Genomic DNA, 22,470 nt, shown 5'->3' with positions numbered 1-22,470 from the left:
TGTACTAACCGATTCTCATTTCAAGATGTCCTTATGGTACTTGCTACAGTGTAGCGGCTCGAGTTAGGCTGGACCCGTTGGCCAGCTACCCTCAGGGTCATTCCACGGTTGATTACATGGTCCACTATTGTAGCTCTGATGTCATCAGCAATTCTATTTCTTACTCTTCCTACCCTTCCTCTCCCCCCTCCTCATCTTCCTCTTGCTCCTCCTTGTCCTTGTCGTCCTCTTCATCCTACTTCTTCACCTCCACGTCCTCTTCCTCGGCCTCCTCTACTTCTCACTCTTTCTGCTCCCTCCATTGTACTCCGCACACACAGCTTACCTGAATTATAGTGCTTAGGCTGATTGCAAAGTGAACTAATTATCTAAAAAAGTTTTCACATGTGAAAGTGTGCCAGACAGTTGGCAAATTAGTGTTAATGATAGCCATACATGTGTATACTTTTGCTAGGAGTGTGTTGGGAATTTGGTAATTGAGTGTTGTGCAGTGAATTGTGCCTACAGTTTTGCAAAGTGTGTGTTACAAAATTGCAAACTGAGTGCAAAGCAGTTTTTGTGCTTTTAGTTTTGCAAACTCAGTGAGTGGTTTTGCTATAAGTCTGAATAGTTTTAGAGATTGTGCTACAGGAATCACAGTTAGGGTTTAAGCATTCAGAAAAAACTGTAACACACAGGTTTTGTTTTTAGGTAGTTCTGCAGATACAGGCTCTGGGCAGAGCCAGGAGTTTAACAGATCTAACATGATAATTAAATTGATTTTATTCTCTAACACAGGATGACAAGGCTGGAGCAACGGTACTCGAGAGACGAATGTCTGATACTTTCTGAGATATGATGTCACTAACCTTCTCTTTTAATTTTCTAGCTCCGATGAATTGACACATGGGAGTGTGTCAAAAAGGGGGAAGTTGAGTCTGAACATCAAACAATGGTTTTATGAACATTTTATGACTTTATTTGTGTGTTTAATAATTTAGGTATGGTAAAACTTCAGCTTATAATGTGTTAGACTTTGTTAACTGCTGTAGGTCATATAATTTCCTTTAGTCTAGATTGTGTGCTGTGTATGTAGCTTAGTTTCCATTATATTTTTGGGTTAAAAGAATGTGACCATTTTTGGATTTGTTAGACAGGTGTGCATTACCCTGTACCCTTGATCTGCTGTGAATGTGTTACACTGTTTCTTGACATTTCATACTGCTGAATCATGAAGAGAATGTTGTGTGCAGAGGACCTTGTGCCGATAATAGAAGAGACAGACCACATTCCATACCCCCACCTTTACAGAGAGCAGAAAGACAGGGAGCCGAGGTCATAACTTAGGCGCCGTAACAGAGAAAGAATGTGAATGTTTAGGCTTTTACGACTAGGTGGGGGCCACTAAAGGCTATAAGAGCTTGAGTAACCCTCCACCAGTTTGAGATTTGTTGTGACCCTCTTCATGCATGTCTCCCCATCATGATGGCTTATGCTCATGTAAGTGTTGAATTGTATGGAAATAAAAGAATTGTTGATTGAGCATTTATACACCGAGTATTGTCCTTCCTTCAGCCCAAAGATTAAAAGAACTGGGAGATTTTAACACTGTCAAAGGAAAATTGTGTATATGTGATCAGCTACATGAAATGTATTCTTTTATTTATCACTAAGCAAATGTCTACGTGACTTTTGACATGAAACTCTTGTGTGATAAACAACTAACAGCTTCCTCTTTCTGTAAGAACATACAGATTTAGAAAAAGGGGAACCTCAGCTCAGAGTTCTTAGAATAACTCTGTTTTATTTGTACATACACACACACACACACACACACACACAGACACACAGAAAAGTATAAATAAAGCATGCAGACAGTGATGAGACGCAGGTCGTGCGTCCATGACTGCCCTTGCGAGTGAAAGACAACTGCAGTGTTTGTGTTTTCTAACTCAGGTGTCTCAAGCTGAAGAATTGCGGGGTGATTCTTAGAAATCCCCTGATAAAAGGTTAAATCATCACGCAACCTCGAATGTTGCTGTCATCTTTCTGCTCCTGTAAAAGGAAACACACATAGATTCATCTGCACCTTTGTCAGGTGGGGTTAACTTCGCACAGTCGTGTTACATCAGTAAAGTCTTGACAGCTTTTGTCAGCTTTTACCAGTCAGTCAGTTTTTTTTTTCTCTTTCACTCATTCATTCATACATTCATTCTTTCTTTCTTTGCTGATAGTGGAATCGATTGTCGCATTACATTTCCACTCTTAGCAAAATGACATCATTTCAAAAAGAAAAAGAAGACCTTTAGCTTGGATTACATCGCTGAATCCTTTTTGGGCCGGGACTCTCATTTTCTATTTATCCCAAATAAGTGGCTTTCTCCTGAGCCCATTTTAATGTGGAGAAATTCACTTGTAACAATTTTGTACAGCGCTTTCTGTTCTAATCGTGCAGATCTGCTCAAACGACAGAGATTATCGAACAAAACTTTCAGTGCACTGTGAAAGTATCAAAATAAAAAGGCCTTGTTAAGTCATGACACAAGCTCCTCATCTCAGGAGGGTAAATCATACCATTAGCATGATTTATCATACCATCATACTAATTGGCAGGCTCAACTTCACAACAAAAGAAAAATCATCAGCTAGATTCACTCCAAACCAACCATCAGCTGCACAACACACAACATAAGCCTAATGTCTTATTAGCTATGAGTTTAATCCCCAGGTCTGTGCTCTTCACTCATTTAGGCCACAGATTTTATTCAGTTTTCCTTTTTCCCCGTCATCACAAAACATGTGACATGTTGTCATGCACTTCACACAAGAAGTTTGTTCTGACGTATTCAGATTTATGTATCTAGGTACAGGATTCACTCGCACATCAAAACAGGAAACTCAGTGTTTTAGAGTCTCCACTCTAACAAACTCCAACACATCCCATTCACTTGTGCTAGAATTCAATCATAATCTAAGAACGATCAACTAATTTGCATATCAGCTATTAACCCACTAAGATGACAGGACAACAGAAATGCATGTTGAAAATGTTATCACTAAAAGAGAATTTCCCTCATACAGTAAATTACTTGTGCTGCATCAATCAAGCAGGAAGCATCTCCCAATTTACTATATCACCGACTAAATTTATTGTCTGATCACTGGCTGGTCAAACCAGAATATTTTTTCCCACAAAGTTAAACTGTTGTCCTGCAACCTAGAGAGTTAATTGTCAGCATTGGATAAATTCAGTATTTGATAACAAGTGTCTGTTAAATTGACACTATTTTAACACTGATGAGAGATAAGAAGCTGATCTTCATTGCATGTGTGTTTGTGTTATTAGGCAGGTTTAATCAATGTCTGTGGAGCTGCATATCCAGCAGGGCATGTTCTTAAAGCTGCCTTTCGTACACACTTCTCTGCTATTATTTGATCATTTCTTAACTAATGTGCTATGAGTCCACTGGTCTTTGCATCACACTAAGTGACTTGGACAAGATGATAAACAGACTCACATGCTTAAAATGTTGTCTAATCTTCATGAGCTCTCTTGTGTTTGTGTTAGTAGGGTTAATGCATGTTCTGCTTGTGTGTGTGATTTTGTATATGTTTCTATTTTCGCAGTGTTTCAGACTCCTTCTCAATTTTCCAACTTAAGCAGTCAGTTTTCTTTTCCCCTAGTTTGCTAACCCAAATTTTGATTTCCCACATTAAATAACAAAATTCCTATGTGTTCTCACCACTCCTCTCACTCTGTTGTCCTCTCACTCTGTTGTCCTCTCCCACTTCAACAGTCCAATAACAGGCAGTTCTCCTTCAGCTTCGTCCTGTGTTCCACTGTGCCATTTTACTCCAAAGGTGGCAAATGTCAAACTCCAACAGTCTCCTCAGTTCTCCTCAAACGTTCTTTTCACCTGTGAATTTGCAGCTTGTTGGAAACACAGTGCCATTCATCCAATCAGGCAGGATGATGGGTTTGCTCTTCTTCTCTGATGCTGTTTGTCCACACTGCTGCTGCTTGCTGGGACTCTTTGCTCAGGACTTTGCTGCTGTCTCTTTATCTGCCATGTTATTGCTCTTTGGAGCTGCATTCCTTGTCTTCAGGGAGGAGTGAGAGCTGCTTGTGAGTTTGAGAGACACATGGTGCTGTAAATACGTTAGCCAGAAACTTGGCCTGAATGTTTCCAATGATGTTAAACTATAACTTTCTTCCGACCGCTGCATGTGGAAAATTGATTCAGGTCTGTTTTTCATCTGAAAGTGACAAACTAAGACATGTTCATTATTATTATCACTGCTTAATCAACACATCTCTCTCTGTTTTTGTGCACAGTCCTTTCTTAAAAGCAGAAAATGAGATTGTAGTTGTTCTTGGCTGATCAACACAAAACCTTTTTCCTATGATTATTTTTCATCTACAATGTAAATTCTGTCTCTTTTTCACTCTTTTTTTTCTCTTTACAATAGCTGGTGACCTGCAGAATCACCGCTCTCACAATTGGAGGCAATTACTTTTACACAGCGCACAAAAACACTGTGACGTCAGACACATTCACACTCACTTTTTTCATGTGCATAAATAAATCATATGGCTGATGATATGTGCCATGGTGATCCATGAGTATGATCACAAGTTTATTTATTTTTCAACCCAACAAAACAAATAAACAAAAACATGATGCTGATGCTATGAACACTCTACACACATGAGTCAAGATGCAGAAAAACTGCTCACGGAAACGCTGCACACTCCAGTTATCACAGTTATCATAGTTCTGTTTCCCTCTCTTTGATGAGTTCTCAGCCAGCTCTCGATCTGATAATGTGTAGCTTGCTCATCAGCTCAGAAGAGACCACAACGCAACCTCACACAGTGGTTGCTTTTCCCCACACAGTGGCAAAGACTTGCACTTTCATATTCAATTCAGCTTCTCCATCATGTACTTTTAGATGTTTCATACAGGGTTCAGCATATTAGTTGTTTTCACAGGTGTGCTCTACATCTCAACAATGGCTCATAATAAGACGACAGTCTTTCAAACCGGTCAAGTGCCTCTATGCACATCATTAGTTAAAATATTTACCTATATCACTTCACCTCATATGTCATTGTACTGAATTTGAGCAACCCTAAGCTTAATGCAGATTACTTTTAACAATTATCCAACTCATTTAAATCTATGGTCTGGCACACAGGCTGTTGTCGAACAGGGCAAGCTAAAGAATAAACATTTTGTGTCAGCAAGGGGTGGGGGAAAGCCATTCACCAGAGCATATCTCAAGTGCTGCTGATGTGGACTGGCCTTCTCCACACGCTCTTCAAGGCTGGTGTGTTTTCTGAAAACTTCTAACATTTGAATCTCTTCCATTTATAAGCCTGCGATTAACCGCACGGCTCAGGTCCGCCGTGAAACCCACGCGACCGTGCTCGCGTGAACCCGCGCAGCTAAGGAGCTGTCACTCTCTTTTATTTAAAGTCCAGCATAAACGTCTGTCACCCTCTGACACACTCTTGGTTGCTTAGGAACCCATGATAACAATAACAGCGGGTGTCACAGACCACGTGTTCTGCTCCACATCCACTCACACAAACACACTCAAACACAACAACAACAACACAAAATAGGCCTATTGTCCAGCACAATCTGGAACCCGCGGAACTTCTTAATTCCCCACAAAGCGGCGGACCCCACAAAGCGGTCTACATTTCTCCCCACTAAGATGGCGAACCAAAAAAGTTCGAACTACGCAACTCTGCGACTTAATGCTTCTGTACAAAAAAACCCCACTGAGCGGCTTTGTACATCTCCCCACTAAGACGGCGAATTTTACCCGCACTAAGTGGCCACGGACAACGCCCCACTGAGCGGCGAAGACGTACAGACGGCGAATTTTAGCTCCACTGAGCGGCCACGGACAACACCCCACTAAGCAGCGAAGACGTACAGTTATAGAGTTGGACTCTAAACTTACTCGGTGTTGCTTAGCGTGTAGTATAGCCTCGGATCCCGCTGATCGTCATTCATCGAGGAGAGAAAACAGACAGCTAATCCACTGGCCCGATGACAAATTCTCACGTCTCGGGACTTTACTACAGGAACTTCCTGGCTGACGTCAGTCTTTCAGCGTGTCTCTTCTCCCCTTGGTGAATGTCGACTCCAAGGCTCCGGCTCTCGAAGGACCAATTAATGATAGGTTTGTAGCTTGAACCTATTCGCTGGAACGTTGAAGACAATATAATTACACAGCAAGCAAGACACGAAGTAGGCAAAGTTCTTCATGTTTCTCGTGCACGGGAGAGAACCGGACAAACGCCGTTCCTTCGCTTGACCCCAGTTGCTCTCGTCCGCTCCCCCGTAACACTGCTCTTTTGTTGAGGTTACATGAATATGCATAGGTTCATTAACATATGACGTCTACATACAAACAAAAAGTACCTTGCCTGTGTGTGCGTGTGCGTGTGTGTGTGGGGGGGGGGGGGGGGGGGGGGTCAGAGTGTGACCCCATAAATGACTTCCCTAAACCTGCTGGTCTGGAAGTCCAGCAGTTCATCTAAACAAAAGGCACTTAGCCTAAAACAGATATAGCCACGTTTATCCTACCATAAAACAATAAAACAAGGTACGACCTCTTCCCATGCTCCCAGGATGTAGGTGTGCAATGCACACCAAGCCTTTGCAGCCTGCTAAAGATCACACATCCTATCACTACACAATTGATTATACACCTCTAAGCATATATGGTTAAATATTTCTAAGCATAAATGACAATCAACAATACAAAACCTAACATCCCCTGTCAATGACTAATTTAAATTTCTCATCTAAACTTAGTTTAGTCTTGCAATTTTCATATATTGTTTAAGGGCTTTCAGTCTCTTACAATGAATTATGCTCAAATCAAAGAAAGTGGTCATGTTTTCCCTGGAAGTTATGCCCCTTGGAAAGGAGTTCTGCAGGAAAAAGCGGCTGCACTGTTGCTTTGAAAACTTTACTGCGGTCTTGAGTTCTATACTTTGAAAAGCTAAAATACCAGTATGAAAAAGTGTAAATCCTTTACATTTTGATAGGTAACATTTTGTTACACTATTTGGGCTAGTTACAGAGCAACATGAAAGGAAAATGTAGGCTCCAGTTAGCTAACATTAACCAATATCAAATGATGATGTGATAATCAAACACAAGGTGAGTTGTGAGCCATAGCTGTGTCTACTAGAAGGCCTTCTTCTAAGAACTGTCTGTTAGTATTATTATCAGTGTGGCTGCTCTGTCAGAAGTGCATCAGCAGTTACATTACCAGCAAAGGATGACATAGTTTCTGCAGTCAGTAGCTATGGGAATGTACACAGACCGAAGATTCAGTGTAACAGTTATCCAAATGATGTAGATCCTCTTTATGAGCCCCTAAAATCAAATAACATTAAATTAAATCAAGGACTTGAGTTTCCAGCTAATCTAAGCTCCATGCAACCTCTGTGGTCACTGTAGTAATGACCTGGCCATCCATTTATTTTGTGGGACAGTAAACAACATGCACAGCATTTAGAAAGCTGAATACTTCTTGCTGTACATCTTCCACATGTTACACACAGTGGCAGTGGTCGACCAGTAATAACAAAAATGAGTTCATTATAATAATAATCGTGCTAGTGAAAGCTTTTTTGTTTAGTAGCAGTTTGTTTGTTTAGTATGACTTGGTATTTTGTATCTTTTCTAACGTCCCCAATACAAAGAACATTTAATTTTGTTGCTGTATAGATACCTCGTATTGATCCTGCCACGCCATGTTTCTCCAGAGTGATCACTGCTGTGATTAGGTGCTGTACTGTTGTGATTTGTCAGATTGTTTAGCGGGGTTAACTTACGTATTTCATTGCCTATTTCTAAAAAAATCAAAGATAGTTTTGAGGGAAATCTTAATTATAAATAATATCATATGGTCCAATACAAAATTAACACTATGCATAGATGTGCATGTCTGTGGAGATTTTTCTGCTCAGAGCTTATAAAGACTTGTGTGAAACACAGGTTCATGCCACAGCACTGAAACTGCCCAAAATTTTGAAAGTTTTGAATGATTGGTCACTGCACGTAATAAACTAACTCCCTGCCCTACTGCCATTCCCTCATGTCTAAAATGTCCTGTCCCTCCCTCAATTCCAAGGAAGCCTCTAAATCCTACTTCACCTGGGCCCAGGGTGCCTGTAGCTTATTCAGATCCCATGCTGATTAGTAACAGGAAAAGACCTGGGGCCTGGATCTCCTCCATACCTGCTTCATGCCCTGGGGAACGGGGCTATGGCTCCCCACACTCCCTAGCAGATCGTTACATGGAGAAACCTTTGGAATACAAGCATGCTGATCCACACAGGTATGCATATGCACACAGGTGTACACACGGGTGTTCACAGACGCGGACTACACCTTTCTTGGCTGCTGCCTCAAAGCACATTGTCTATCTTGCGTGCTGCACAATATCGTTTAATATTTAGTATCTACTGTTATCTACTGCTAGCTAGTTTATTGTGATGGTGCTGTATTTATTATGTTGCTCTTTTTTTGTTTGCTTTCTCTTCTGTTTTTTTTTCTCCATACAGGTGATCCAGGTGCTTTGTTTGTTTTTCTTCCTTTCTTCCCCCCTTTCTCACCGTCTCTTCTCCCCTCTGGTTTTCTTTCTCTCCCTCTCTTTCTTTCATTCTTTCTCCCTGTCTTATCCCCCTGTCATGTCTGTCCCGTTTGTAGCAACTGAAAATAAAATAAATACATAATTATAATAAAGGTCAATCAAATGGACCAATATGGCAAGGCCATGATGATCCACTTGGTAAAATAAATCCGCTTGGCATCTTTCTTGGCCTTAAGACAACAATTCTGATGGCTAAAGATCCAAACGGGACAAAAAAAAAAAAAAAAAAGTAACAGGAAAAGACCTAAGAAGGTACATAACACTTGCAACACTTTTAATTTAGTTGTCAGGTAAATCATTGTTAATTAATGATTTTATTATCATACATTAACTTAATTTCATGTTTTTAATGGAGACTTGGCTAGATAAAGATACAATTACAATCATTCTTACTGAATCAGTCACTCCTGACTTCAGTTTTGTTCACGAGAGAGAGGGAAAGAAAGGAGGGCCCATTGACCAATCTAGTCAATAATTCCATCCAGTGTAAACATATGTACTACGGAGAATATACTTCCTTTCAATATGTTGCAATCAGGGTTACTATATTCAGTTTTTCTAAATTTTATAAGACACCTAAATACAATATTCTTTGATGAATTTGCTGAATTATTGTCCATAATTTGCACTTAATCTGATTATCTGGTAATCACTGGTGATTATAACATCCATGTTGACATTTCCCATGTGTAATATTCTGGTTAATTATAAGTTGATCCAACATGTTACAGTGCCAACGCACAGGGCGTAGACTGGATGTAATATTAAAACCAGGGGTTTTAATATTTCTAAGATCACAGGAAGTGATGTGGCTCTCCCTGACCATAACTGTGTGTTTTTTCATGTAAATGCTCCAGTGCACAAAGACGCAAAATCGAGGTAATCAGTAAGTAATATATTAATGAAATGACAAGGGAATTATTCTCCCACACTATCTCCTCTTTGCCTCCACTTTGTGGACTTTGTCCACTTAACAGTTAACAAGCTTGTAGATGAGTTCAGTTTCAAAATTACAGATGTTTTGGAGTGCATTCATCCAACAACAGTAAAGACTCAAGTGAGTTTCTCCATGGAGAAACAAATCTTGATATCCGCTATCAAGACATGCTACAGGCCATTCAATCCTTATAAAATCATTGCAAGAGCTTGGTCCCCATAGCTGGCAATAATTTGGACTTGTTTCCAGTGGGTGTTGGACACTGCCAGGGCTGCCCTTTGTCACTTATTCTGTTCATAATTTTTATGGACAGAATTTCTAGGCATAGCCAACTGGCTAAAGGCTTCCATTTGGGTGGTCTCAGAATCTCATCTCTGCTTTTTGCAGATAATGTGGTTCTGTTGGCCTCATCAAGTGACTGCCTCCAGCTCACACTGGAGCAGTTCACAGACAAGTGTGAAGCGGCGGGAATGAAATACAGCATTTCCAATTCTGATCCCACGGTCCTCAGCTGGAAAAGGGCGGCGTGCCCACTCCGGGTCAGGGACGAGTTCCTGCCCCAAGTGGAGTAGTTTAAGCATCTCGGCCACCTTCTCCCCTCACTCGGGTACTTGTTCGCGAGTGAGGGGAAAAGGGAGCGGGAGTTCAACAGATGGATTGGTGCTGCGGCTGCAGTGATGTGGACGTTGTACCAATCCGTCATGGTGAAGTGAGGGCTGAGTGTAAAAGCGAAGCTCTCAATTTACTGGTCGATCTGCATCCCTACCCTCACTTATGGTCACAAGCTTTGGGTAGTGACCGAAAGAACAAGATTTTGGATACAAGCGGCAGAAATGAGCTTTCTCCGAAGGGTGGCTGTCCTCTCTGTTAGAGATAGGGTGAGGGCTTAGGCCATGCGGGAAGAGCTTAGAGTAGGATGGATGGATGGATGGATGGATGGATGGATAAAAACAGATGAGGGTCCAAAGTACAATGCCCACCTTCACTTGCTAGAATGCTGAAATTAACAGATCAAGCCTGAAATCTAGGTGATATTTTGGAATCTAAGCTCAATTTTAAAAGTCATATCAAAGCAATAAACAAATCATCCTTTTTATCACCTAAAGAATATATCTAGAATAAGGGGACTGATGGCTCAACATGATTTAGAGAATTTTGTTCATGCATTTGTTTTCAGTAGGCTTGACTACTATAATGGAGTTTTTGCAAGTCTCTTTTAAAAATCATTAAGACAACTGCAACTAATTCAGAACACAGCTGCATGTGTCCTTACAAAGACCAATAAAAGGGAACACATTACTTCAGTTCACAGATCTCTACACTGACTTCCTGTGCCCCAAACATCTCATTTTAAAAGGTTGCTGCCAGTGTATTTGTCACACTGCCGCCAGGTGCTGAATGGTTCTGGTCCAGAACTAAACTCTACTAATTTGGTCAAATAATATCAAACTACCAGAAAACCTGAACTCTGATCAAAATCTGCTCAAAAGTCCTTTAAATTAGGTCTTGAAACTTTTTTGTGTTATCACTTTTAAATAATATGTACAGTTTTTTTTCTCTTTTGAATATATTTTTATGCATATGTACACTGACAGTGGTGGCAATGATGATGATGGCAGTGCTGATGATGGTTGTGGTGGTGATTGTGGTGGAAATGATAATAGTTACGATGACGGTGTATTTGCCATTGACCTCTGTTTGTGTCGTATATAACTCACTGTGTGTTCTGTTGATGGTTTCTCGCTATCTGTTGTTTAATGTTCTTTGTTTTTAATGTAATGCCTTTTAATGTTTATATAAAGCACCTTGAGTTGTCTTGTGCATGAAAATGTGCTATATAAATAAATCTGCCTTGCACCTCCCCCCTCATACTGGTCACCAGCTTTGTCACACACTGCTGGAATGGCATCCCATTCCTCAACCAGCATTTGTTACAAGTCTGCCAGTGTGGTTGTGTTGGTCCCTCTGGCACAAACAGCAACCCAAGGTGATCTCACATGTGTTCATTATGGTTAAGGACAGGACTGGAGGCAAGCCTCTTCCTCCCAAATTCTGGAGATAGTCTGATAAATCTCTCTGATAAACCCACTCTCTGGGGGCAAAAATTGTTAGGGGACGGAGTTTGGTCCCAAACTGTGGAGATTTGGCCACTGGTTGCAGCTTTGTTTTTCAATGGAGGGAGAAGCCACCCCACACCATCACAGTGCTTCCACCAAATCCTGTTACCCTGTTGGAGTAATTATATGCGTTTTGATAAAGCATAGTTAGGGCTGAATCAGGCGACCTTAAATAATTCCTTGGATACATTGCAATACCTCTAATCTGCTGGGGCATTCCCATGATGCATTGTTTCTTTTTCAGTCACATTTGGTTAAGAGTTCAAAACAAGTATACAAGTAGCTGAGGTTGAGTGGTTTGGAGACAAAGTTAAAGAGGCCAGGCTGAAATGGTTTTGACATGTATGGAAGACAAATATTGGATATACTGGACAACTGATGTTAAAAATGGAGTTGCTGGGCAGAAGGAAAAGAGGAAGACCACAGAGCAGGTTCATGAATATAGTGAAGAAAGATATGCAGAAGATCTGTGAGACAGAGAAAGATGTTAGGGATAAGGAGAGCTAGGGGCAAACTCTCTGCGTTAGCAAGCGCTAAAGTGAGAAGGGTGTTGGAGAAGGAAGAAGAAGAAGAAAATGAATGCCTTTAAACTTAGTGTGGCAGGGTGTGGTCTGCTGTTCAGCTGCAGAGGAGGGGTGCTGCAATGGGTTTGGGGGCAGTGCCGGGGATGCTGGCAGGGCAGGTGGGCTCAATCATCCAATCATGCTTTCCCTGTTTTAGTAGCCAGCTGGGAACACAGAAGACGAGAGACCTGAGCCAGAGCCAGAGTTGCAACAGCTGAAAAGGCTGCAAGTTTGTTCACTGAAAAGGAAAATAAAAGGTTCACTTGCCCTGCAACACTGACGTGTGTGTGTGCCGGGCCAGACACGCAGTGTCACACTTATAAAAAAATGAAGTTGTTCCAACTTATATTTATATTTACTTACATTCTTATTTATGAGGACCTTACTATCAGTACTTTTCTCTGAGATTAAATTGAATAAAGGGATAAACACAGGTTGCTGAGTCTGGTAGTTGCAAAAAGTCCAACTTCTAATCAAAAACTAATGAACAGTCAAGGCATTGCTGTGCAAGTGTAGATAGTAAATTTAAGACATATGTTTATAGATGCTGTTGAAGTCCTCTAACTCATATTTTAACTATGTGGAACACACAAAATTCTTCTTTTTTGTGTATAAATTTCCCTCTTCAGTCATGAATGATGGACAACTTTAGTGATTTATATTATTTATATAATAATGGCTGGCAATTGGATATGCATGGTTGCACATTTGAGGGTTTGATGGTTGTGAACTTTAGGTCATTCACCGCAGCTTTCAAGTGCATTCAGGAAACCACAAACAACAAAATAATGTGCATGTCTGGGAGAAGCCTTTCAGATTAAGAGGTCATGGTAACATAGCGATACTCATTTCAAGCACAGTGTTTTAAAATCTCCACTGCATGGCAATTACTTTATTCAGGCTGGCAATACCACAAAAAATGGCAAATGTACCAAGTGCAATATCACTAAATAAATAATTTAAAGAATGGGTACATTTAATAGCTCTTGTTTGATGTGTTTTTGACATGTGTCATGGAAAATGTATTATCTTCGTGCACATAAATGATGTATAAAGTCAACCTAAAGGGAACTGTGGTTCTTTCTGTAGGCTTAGAAATGTTGCAATGATTAACAAAATCCCCAGAAACTTTAAGTTGCTTGACTTGGTGAGATTTTTTTAGAGCTGGGAAATGTGCATTAACAGCTTAGTGTACCTAGCAAGTAGTCCTGTTTTATTATATTCTGTTAAAAAATTGTCGTATAGCATTTACATATCCGTGAGTTTACTTGTAAAACTTTAAAAGTGGAAATCTTCTAGGAGTATCTGAAAGCAGCCTCTGCAGAACAGCAAATGAGTCATTAAACAGCACTTCTGCCACCTTGTGGTACAAATGTATGACCCTGATCCTTGTCAGGCGAATATAATTTTGAGGCAAAAACATGGAGTTTTCAGAAGAGATGCAGGAAAAATTAAACCAGTGCAGACCAGCATTTTTTTAGGGGTCAAAAAAGAAAAGTTGTATCTACAACCAGTAGCGGTTTTTGATACGGGCGACACGGGCGGTTGCCCGGGGCGGCATCGTGGTGGGGGGCGGCATCACGGGCATCGGCAAAAAAAAATTAAAAAAAATTTACTCGTACTCATGCTGCCCCGACGTCATGCCAGCGCATATTGGGATAGGCATAGGCACCGATCGGCTTACTATCGCCCATTTGCTGGGAGTAAGGGCACACCGTTTGCGAGGTGCGCGTGATGCTTGTGGCACAGGGAGGAGAGGGCGGGGCGGCGGGTGATTCTCTGGCTGGCTGGAGCTCGCAAAATAAAATAAAATAAAAACAAAACAACAAACATGAAAAAACCGGACATTATGATACAGATTTATAATTTGCACCGATGTTTTTTTTTCGAAATTCTGTACGCGAAAAGTGAGCGTGAGAGCCCTCGGTGCGCTTCCTCGCTGAAGTCAAAGTAAACTTTATTGTCATCTCCGCTACATACAGTCCAGTATATCAATATATATAAGAACAGTAAGAAAATAAATATACACTTTATGACTAGGGTTAAATGGATCGCGAGCCGTGGGTTTCTTTTCTTTTCTTTCTCTCGCCCTCTCTCTCGCACTTTTTTCCGCTTCACTCCTCACGCGAGCCTTGTGCTTTGCGCTGGGAAGAGGGGGGAGGGGCGGTAGTTAGACTCGCACAGGAACAGAGCAGGAGGGAGAGAGAGAGAAAGAGAGCCAGGGACAACAACGTCACATTAGAAAGGTTCAGTTGCGGATGATAAAGGATTCAGAAAGTTTATTCATGCAGGTCCATATGACAGAGAATATGCATGTTCTTTTTGTTTTCATATTTTAATTTATATTTAATTGTGTTGTGGTTTGCAGTGTTTTGTGTTGTTTCACTTTAAATTTGTAAAAAGAAAAAGCTGAAAATGTAAATAGTTAAAAGTTGAACTGTGAATAGTTGGTTTTTGTATTATATGATTTATTTATTACATTTTATGTGGAGTGAATAAATAAAAGTATATTTACGGTGGCCCCTAGAGACAAAGCACGTACAAACTCCAAAACACGTAAAAACTCAGAAGCACATAAAAACTCAAAACAACAGACAACACAAAAGACAACAGAAGTGCTCCAGGATGCTAGGGCGCAGTATTGAGCTTTTGTTACCTAGTGGTTACACAAGCCAGCAAGTACCAACGACCGGATTTGGTGTGTGGTAGTGACAGGTAAATGAACTTTTTTTTAAATTATTTGAATATATATGAATGCTTGTGTATAAATACACAAACAACTCAGACTTTCATTCTCATTTTCCTTGTTCGGATTAAACAAATTCAAATAAATTGAAACAAAGTTTTCCAACGAGGCATGCAACCTGTACGTCTCGCCATACTGAACGTTACAAAAGCACAAGTTTAACTAAGCACTTTTACTCTGGTTTAACACATTTTCACACACACACCTACACACACACAGACGAGCACGGGCTCAGACACAGGCGCGCGCACGAGCTCGCGCACACATGCACTGACCCACCACCAGATGGCGTTTTTTAAGCATAAAAAGTAAAAACTTTTTAATGGTTTAAAAATAAAGAAAGCTATTTGATATTAAAACTTTATTTTTTAATAATAAAATAATTTATTTTTGGGGGAAAAATTAATGAGCTATGAACTAGCATATTTTGATGAATATCATAATTTTATGAATATCATAATTTTATTAATATCATATGTTTTATGAATATCATATTTTTATTACTTCCTTTATTACTTCCTGAGCTCATGAATAATCTATTGGGGCCACAAATCACTCAGTTTGACATAAGGGGCCTAATATCCCTCCTTTTGTTCCTCTGTCCAAATTATGCACAAACAGTATCCCTTATTCTTGTCCTTCAGCTACAGAAATGTGTTTAATAATTGTAAAATAGACAATTGATTTCAGCGATGTACTCAGAAAGGTGCATATTTGTTTCCAGCAGACGTAACATTTGGCGATGTGCAACAATCACAGCAAATAGTGTTTTTATAGGACATCTGGAAACGTACACAGGACTGTTTACTTGTTGACAACGTGGTATATTGAGCGTTATCCAGTGTTATTATCCTCTTATTATGGAAACCGTCGTTGGTTTGTTGAAATAATACCGTCAGATACCACGTGAGAACAGAAAAGGAAAGAAGTTGGAGTTTCTGAAGAGGGTCGGTAGACAAGCTGGAAGCGTACATTCCATACGGTTTAAGTGACTCGTTTAGTTTTTGGGCTTTGGACTACAGATTTGGATCTTGGACTTTGGCGGTTGGGCATAAACTGGTATGTGACTGGCTGGAATGGTGTCTCAGGTGGGTGAGGATGATGATATGGATTTTGGTGACTGGACCCCGGTTGCCAGTGGGGGAAGATCAGGAAGAGGGAGAAGCAGGACGGAGGAGGCGAGTTTATACAGTTTATACAGAACATTTGGTCGATGATTAGAAGGATGAATGGTATGAAAAGGGAGTGTGATTATCCAATCCTGAGGGATGGAGACGTCAAAGCTGTAACAGATGAGGAAAAAGCAAATGTGTTGGTTAAAACTTTTGTTAAAGTCCACAGTTCAGGCAATGTTAGTGAGGAAGGGCGACGAGGCAGAGACATGACTATTGCAGAGAATAGAGGCTTAATGGACCTGGTAGGGGATGCAGATGATTCATTAAATATCCTTTCTACAAAGCCAGAACTACATCGGGTACTACAGAAATCTAAATTATCAGCGCCGGGAAAAGATCAGGTATGCTATACCATGTTGAACCAACTCAGTGAGTCAGCTAAAGAACTTTTGTTAGGGTTGTATAACAGAGTATGGGAGGGTGGGAAACTGCCGCAAAGCTGGAAGGAAGCTGTGGTGGTACCCATACGGAAACCTGGAAAGGATGTAACAAATCCAGGAAATTTTAGACCTATAGCGTTAACATCGCACATTTCTAAAGTGATGGAGCGTATGGTAACTGAAAGATTGACGTACTATTTGGAAACTAGAGGACTTATCTCTAAATATCAAAGTGGGTTTAGAAGAGGGAGGAATACTATGGATCCAGTTTTATGTTTGGAACATGAAGTTCGGAAAGCACAAACAAACAGTGAGAGTGTAGTTGAGTGTTTTTTGATATAGAAAAGGCTTATGATATGATGTGGAGAGATGGCCTACTAATTAAACTCTGTGAATTGGGTATTAGGGGGAGGATGTATGGGTGGATAATGGATTTTTTAAAGGGGCGACATATTCAAGTGAGGGTTGGGAAGGTTCTTTCTGAAAGGTTTTTGGTGGAAAATGGTACACCTCAAGGGAGCATAGTGAGCCCTATGTTATTTTCTTTGATGATGGATGATGTGTTTAATGATATGGAGGCAGGGGTGGGGTGTTCACTTTTTGCTGATGATGGAGCAATATGGAAGAGAGGGAAAATATAGAGTATATTGTGAAGAAACTGCAGGGAACGATTAGCAGAGTCGAAGAGTGGTCTTATAAGTGGGGTTTTAAGCGTACATTCCATACGGTTTAAGTGACTCGTTTAGTTTTTGGGCTTTGGACTACAGATTTGGATCTCGGACTTTGGCGGTTGGGCATAAACTGGTATGTGACTGGCTGGAATGGCGTCTCAGGTGGGTGAGGATGATGATATGGATTTTGGTGACTGGACCCCGGTTGCCAGTGGGGGAAGATCAGGAAGAGGGAGAAGCAGGACGGAGGAGGCGAGTTTATTTGGGACACAGACTAGTAAACGGAGCTTGGAGGAGAACAGTTCAGAGGAGGGGTCCAGACTTGTCCGGAGGAAAACGGTGAGGGAGGAATTCAAAATAATTCTGAAGTTCAGGAAGGAAGATGAGGATGTGCGGCTAAGGCCACTAGCGTTGTCTAGAGAACTGAAAAAGAAGTTTGGAGATGTTCAGCTGGCTAAAATTCTCAGGGATGGGAACTTGCTGATAGTGGTTAAGACAGAAGAACAAAAAAATAAAGTGTTGAATGCTGAAAGTATTTGTAGGAAGCCTGTGGGAGGCAAAAGGATCTTGGGAGACAACAAAGTCACACGGGGGGTGATTACAGGTATCCCTGTAGGAGAGGACCTGGAAAAGCTCAAGCGGTGTATTAATGGTGGTGAGGTCAGCAAAGTACAAAGACTGCTAAAAACGATTAATGGGGAGAGGGTGAGTAGCCTGTCGGTTCTATTGGAATTCCAGGAGGCTGTCCTGCCGGACAGAGTTAAAATAGGTTGCATGAGCTTTCCTGTTAGATCATATGTGCCTCCACCCCTCAGGTGCTATAAATGCCAAAGATACGGACACATCGCTGCAGTTTGCAAAGGGAAAAAGAGGTGCCCCAAGTGTGGAGGGGAACACCGATATGACGAATGTGTGGATAGTGTACAGAATAAATGCAGTAACTGTGGGGGGCAGTACAGGGTGAGTTATGGGGGGTGTGAAGTAAGGAAGAAGGCTGTGGAGGTCGAGCAAGTCAAAGTAGCTCACAACTTAAGTTACGCTGAGGCTGTCAAAAGGGTGCAAAAGACAAAGGACGGGACAGAAAAGGCTCGACCTTCGATGCCAGAAGTAATACATCCACAGGGGGCTCGTACAGGACTGACAGTGGAGAAGATGATTTTGTTTATTGCCTACGTCATAAATTGTACAGACCAGGTGAAACACAAAACGGAAAAAATTTAAATAGTTGTGAAGGGAGCGGAGAGGTTTTTTGGCATTAAAGATATATCTTGGGAAACTGTCAAAAAAAGGCTTGGAGGGGAGGGGAAGGCAGGAGGACCAGAGGAGAGTGTAATGTGATTATTTTACAGTGGAATGCCAGAAGTCTGATTGCAAATGGACAAGAATTTAAAGGATTCATCAAACAATGAAAAAAGAAAACAGACATAATCTGTGTTCAGGAGACATGGCTCAAACCTACTTTAGATTTTGTTATTAAAGGTTTTAGTAGTGTTCGCAGAGATAGAAAGGAGGGTAATGGAGGAGGGTGTGCTATATTTGTGGCACAAGGGATTCAATATAGAGTTGTAGCTTTGAGAACACAGTTAGAGTATATTATACTTGAAGTCTGGGGAGGGACTGAAAGTTTCAGAGTGATTAATTTCTACAATCCAGCTAATAAACTGATATTGGTGGGTGAACTTGATGCATATTTGAAGGGGAAAGTAATTTGGTGTGGGAATTTTAATGCACACAGCACATTATGGGGTAATAGTAATGATCGGAATGGTGCAGTGATTGAGGAATTGATGGAGATGAAGAATTTTGTGTGTTTGAATGATGGAAGTGGCACGAGAGTGGATGTTAGAACAGGTGCAGAATCAGCAATTGACCTTACATTGGTGTCAGACTCGCTGGCAGGTATTTGTTCATGGCAGGTCTTGAATGAGACAACGGTAGGCAGTGACAATTATCCTATAGTGACGATGATTGAGTTCAGTGTAGAAAAACGAGACGTACAGGGGGTGAAGCAGTGGTGTTTTAGAGATGCTGATTGGGATACATTTAGATTAGTTAGTGATCATGAAATGCAAAAGATTGATATGAATGTGGGGGTGGATGAGTTAAATTGTTTTATTTGTAAGGCAGTTTTAGAGGCGGCCAGCAGGGTAATGAAAAGGACAGACGGTAGAGGGGAGAAGAAGATTGTACCTTGGTGGACAAAGGAGTGTGATAGGGTGATTAAATGTCGAAATAGGGCATTTAAGACTTTGAAGAACAATCACAGTTTTCAGAATTTCATTGAATATAAAAGGTTGCAAGCTGAGGTAAAAAGAACCACTAAAAGTGCAAAGAGGGACTTTTGGAGGGGGTTTTGTAATTCAGTGGGGAGGGAGACGAGAATACAGAACATTTGGTCGATGATTAGAAGGATGAATGGTATGAAAAGGGAGTGTGATTATCCAATCCTGAGGGATGGAGACGTCAAAGCTGTAACAGATGAGGAAAAAGCAAATGTGTTGGTTAAAACTTTTGTTAAAGTCCACAGTTCAGGCAATGTTAGTGAGGAAGGGCGACGAGGCAGAGACATGACTATTGCAGAGAATAGAGGCTTAATGGACCTGGTAGGGGATGCAGATGATTCATTAAATATCCTTTTTACAAAGCCAGAACTACATCGGGTACTACAGAAATCTAAATTATCAGCACCGGGAAAAGATCAGGTATGCTATACCATGTTGAACCAACTCAGTGAGTCAGCTAAAGAACTTTTGTTAGGGTTGTATAACAGAGTTTGGGAGGGTGGGAAACTGCCGCAAAGCTGGAAGGAAGCTGTGGTGGTACCCATACGGAAACCTGGAAAGGATGTAACAAATCCAGGAAATTTTAGACCTATAGCGTTAACATCGCACATTTCTAAAGTGATGGAGCGTATGGTAACTGAAAGATTGACGTACTATTTGGAAACTAGAGGACTTATCTCTAAATATCAAAGTGGGTTTAGAAGAGGGAGGAATACTATGGATCCAGTTTTATGTTTGGAACATGAAGTTCAGAAAGCACAAACAAACAGTGAGAGTGTAGTTGCGGTGTTTTTTGATATAGAAAAGGCTTATGATATGATGTGGAGAGATGGCCTACTAATTAAACTCTGTGAATTGGGTATTAGGGGGAGGATGTATGGGTGGATAATGGATTTTTTAAAGGGGCGACATATTCAAGTGAGGGTTGGGAAGGTTCTTTCTGAAAGGTTTTTGGTGGAAAATGGTACACCTCAAGGGAGCATAGTGAGCCCTATGTTATTTTCTTTAATGATGGATGATGTGTTTAATGATATGGAGGCAGGGGTGGGGTGTTCACTTTTTGCTGATGATGGAGCAATATGGAAGAGAGGGAAAATATAGAGTATATTGTGAAGAAACTGCAGGGAACGATTAGCAGAGTCGAAGAGTGGTCTTATAAGTGGGGTTTTAAATTTTCGGTTGATAAAACCAAGGTGATGTTTTTTACGAGGAAGAGAGTTGGTACAGTCATCAAGCTTAAGTTGTATGATCACGAATTAGAAAGGGTGAGTAAATTTAAGTTTCTTGGATTGTGGTTTGATGAAAGGTTAACATGGGCTGCACATATTGAGAAAGTGGTGGACAAGTGTAAAAAAGTGTTGAATATAATGAGATGTTTAGTTGGGAGGGACTGGGGAGCGGATAGAAAGTCTTTGAGGGCCATATACACTGGGTTGGTCAGATCACTGTTGGATTATGGGTGTGTAGCATATAACTCAGCAGCAGACACAACTCTGGTAAAGTTAGACCATATTCAGTATCAGGCACTACGAATTTGCACAGGTGCATTTAAAACAACTCCAACAGCAGCTTTACAGGTGGAGATGGGAGAGATGCCGTTGGGACTGAGAAGGGAGCAGCTCATACTTAATTATTGGGCTAATTTACAGGGCCATGGGCAGGATCACCCAACGCATGAAGTACTTAAGCCTTGCTGGGAGAAAGAAAAGAGGGAAAAGAAGAGCTTTGGATGGATTGTGGGGAGACAAGCAACAGCATTTAATCTGGATCAGTTAAACATTAGTCACAGAGTGCCGTTACCGGCAGTACCTCCATGGCTACTTCTTGATGCTACAGTAGACTTAACATTGTTGAACAAGAAGAATGAGGATAGGGCATTTACTTTGAACTCTCATGCGGTACAGGTTTACATTGACCAATATTATAGTTATGTTCAAATATATACAGACGCCTCAAAGAACACAACCGGTCAAACCGGTGTTGCAGTCGTGGTCCCAGAGTTTTCGGTGGAAATGGGTAAAAGGATTAGTGATGGGCTTTCTGTGTACACTGGGGAAATGATCGCAATATTATTAGCTGTTCAGTGGGTGGAGGACATGAGACCATTACATGCTGTCATTTGTTCAGATTTAAGTTCATCATTGGTCAGTCTACAGCATAGTCACTCAGACAGTAGAGCAGATGTTTTGGCGGAAATTCAGCAGTCACTTTTCTGGATACGCATGATGGGACTTGCAGTCATGTTTTTGTGGGTGCCAGCACACTATGGTGTGTGGGCAAATGAAAAGGCAGATAGAGTAGCAAAGGAGGCCGTAAAACATGGGGTGGTTGACATGGCTGTTAGTTTTGGCCAAGCAGAGATAAGGAGTATGGTAAGGCAAGATATGAGAGCAAGATGGCAAAAGCAGTGGGAGGAGGAAAGGAAGGGACAATGGTTGTATATGATTCAAAGGAGGGTGGGAGGAATGAGGAATGCAGGACGGACTAGGAGGGAGGAGGTGATCATATCCAGACTGAGATTTGGACATACTGGCTTGAATAATACGTTATTCATGATAGGGAAACATAGTACCGGAAAATGTGATTACTGTGGGGTAGAGGAAACTGTAGAACATGTCATGTTGCAGTGTCAGAGGTATCAGGTTGAGAGGAGACATTTGATTCAAAATCTTAGTAACCTAAAAATCACACTGGATTTGGTTGATTTGTTGCGAAAGGAATCGGGAAGTAAAAGTTATCAGGCCTTATTTCACTTTTTAAGAGAGGGGAACCTGTTTGGAAGGATTTTTTTTTTTCTTTTTTTTTGAGCTTCGTTCCAGACCATACTACATACCAGTTGGTGGCGGTAATGCACCTTTCAATTGTTTGCCAACCGCCAATACAACTGTAAGAAAGAAAGAAGAAAGAAAGAACAGAAAAGACTAAACTAGTA

The 22,470-nt window shown here is 41.0% G+C and overlaps 1 protein-coding gene across 1 annotated transcript in view; it reads right to left on the bottom strand.

Moving 5' to 3' along the window:
* LOC120723499 (bile salt export pump-like) overlaps window positions 1–4,211 on the bottom strand; it is a 30,662-nt gene extending 26,451 nt beyond the window's left edge. The window contains exon 1 of the mRNA XM_040014975.1: window positions 3,723–4,211. The gene's annotated coding sequence lies outside the window, so the exon portion shown is untranslated. The remainder of the gene's footprint in view (window positions 1–3,722) is intronic.
* Window positions 4,212–22,470: the final 18,259 nt, after the last annotated feature.

The sequence above is a fragment of the Simochromis diagramma genome, unplaced genomic scaffold (genome assembly GCF_900408965.1).
Source record: "Simochromis diagramma unplaced genomic scaffold, fSimDia1.1 OVJJ01000680.1, whole genome shotgun sequence".
NCBI classification, from domain to species: Eukaryota; Metazoa; Chordata; class Actinopteri; order Cichliformes; family Cichlidae; genus Simochromis; species Simochromis diagramma.
Note: the sequence above shows the minus strand (reverse complement) of the source record. Positions and strands in the feature narration are given on the sequence as shown.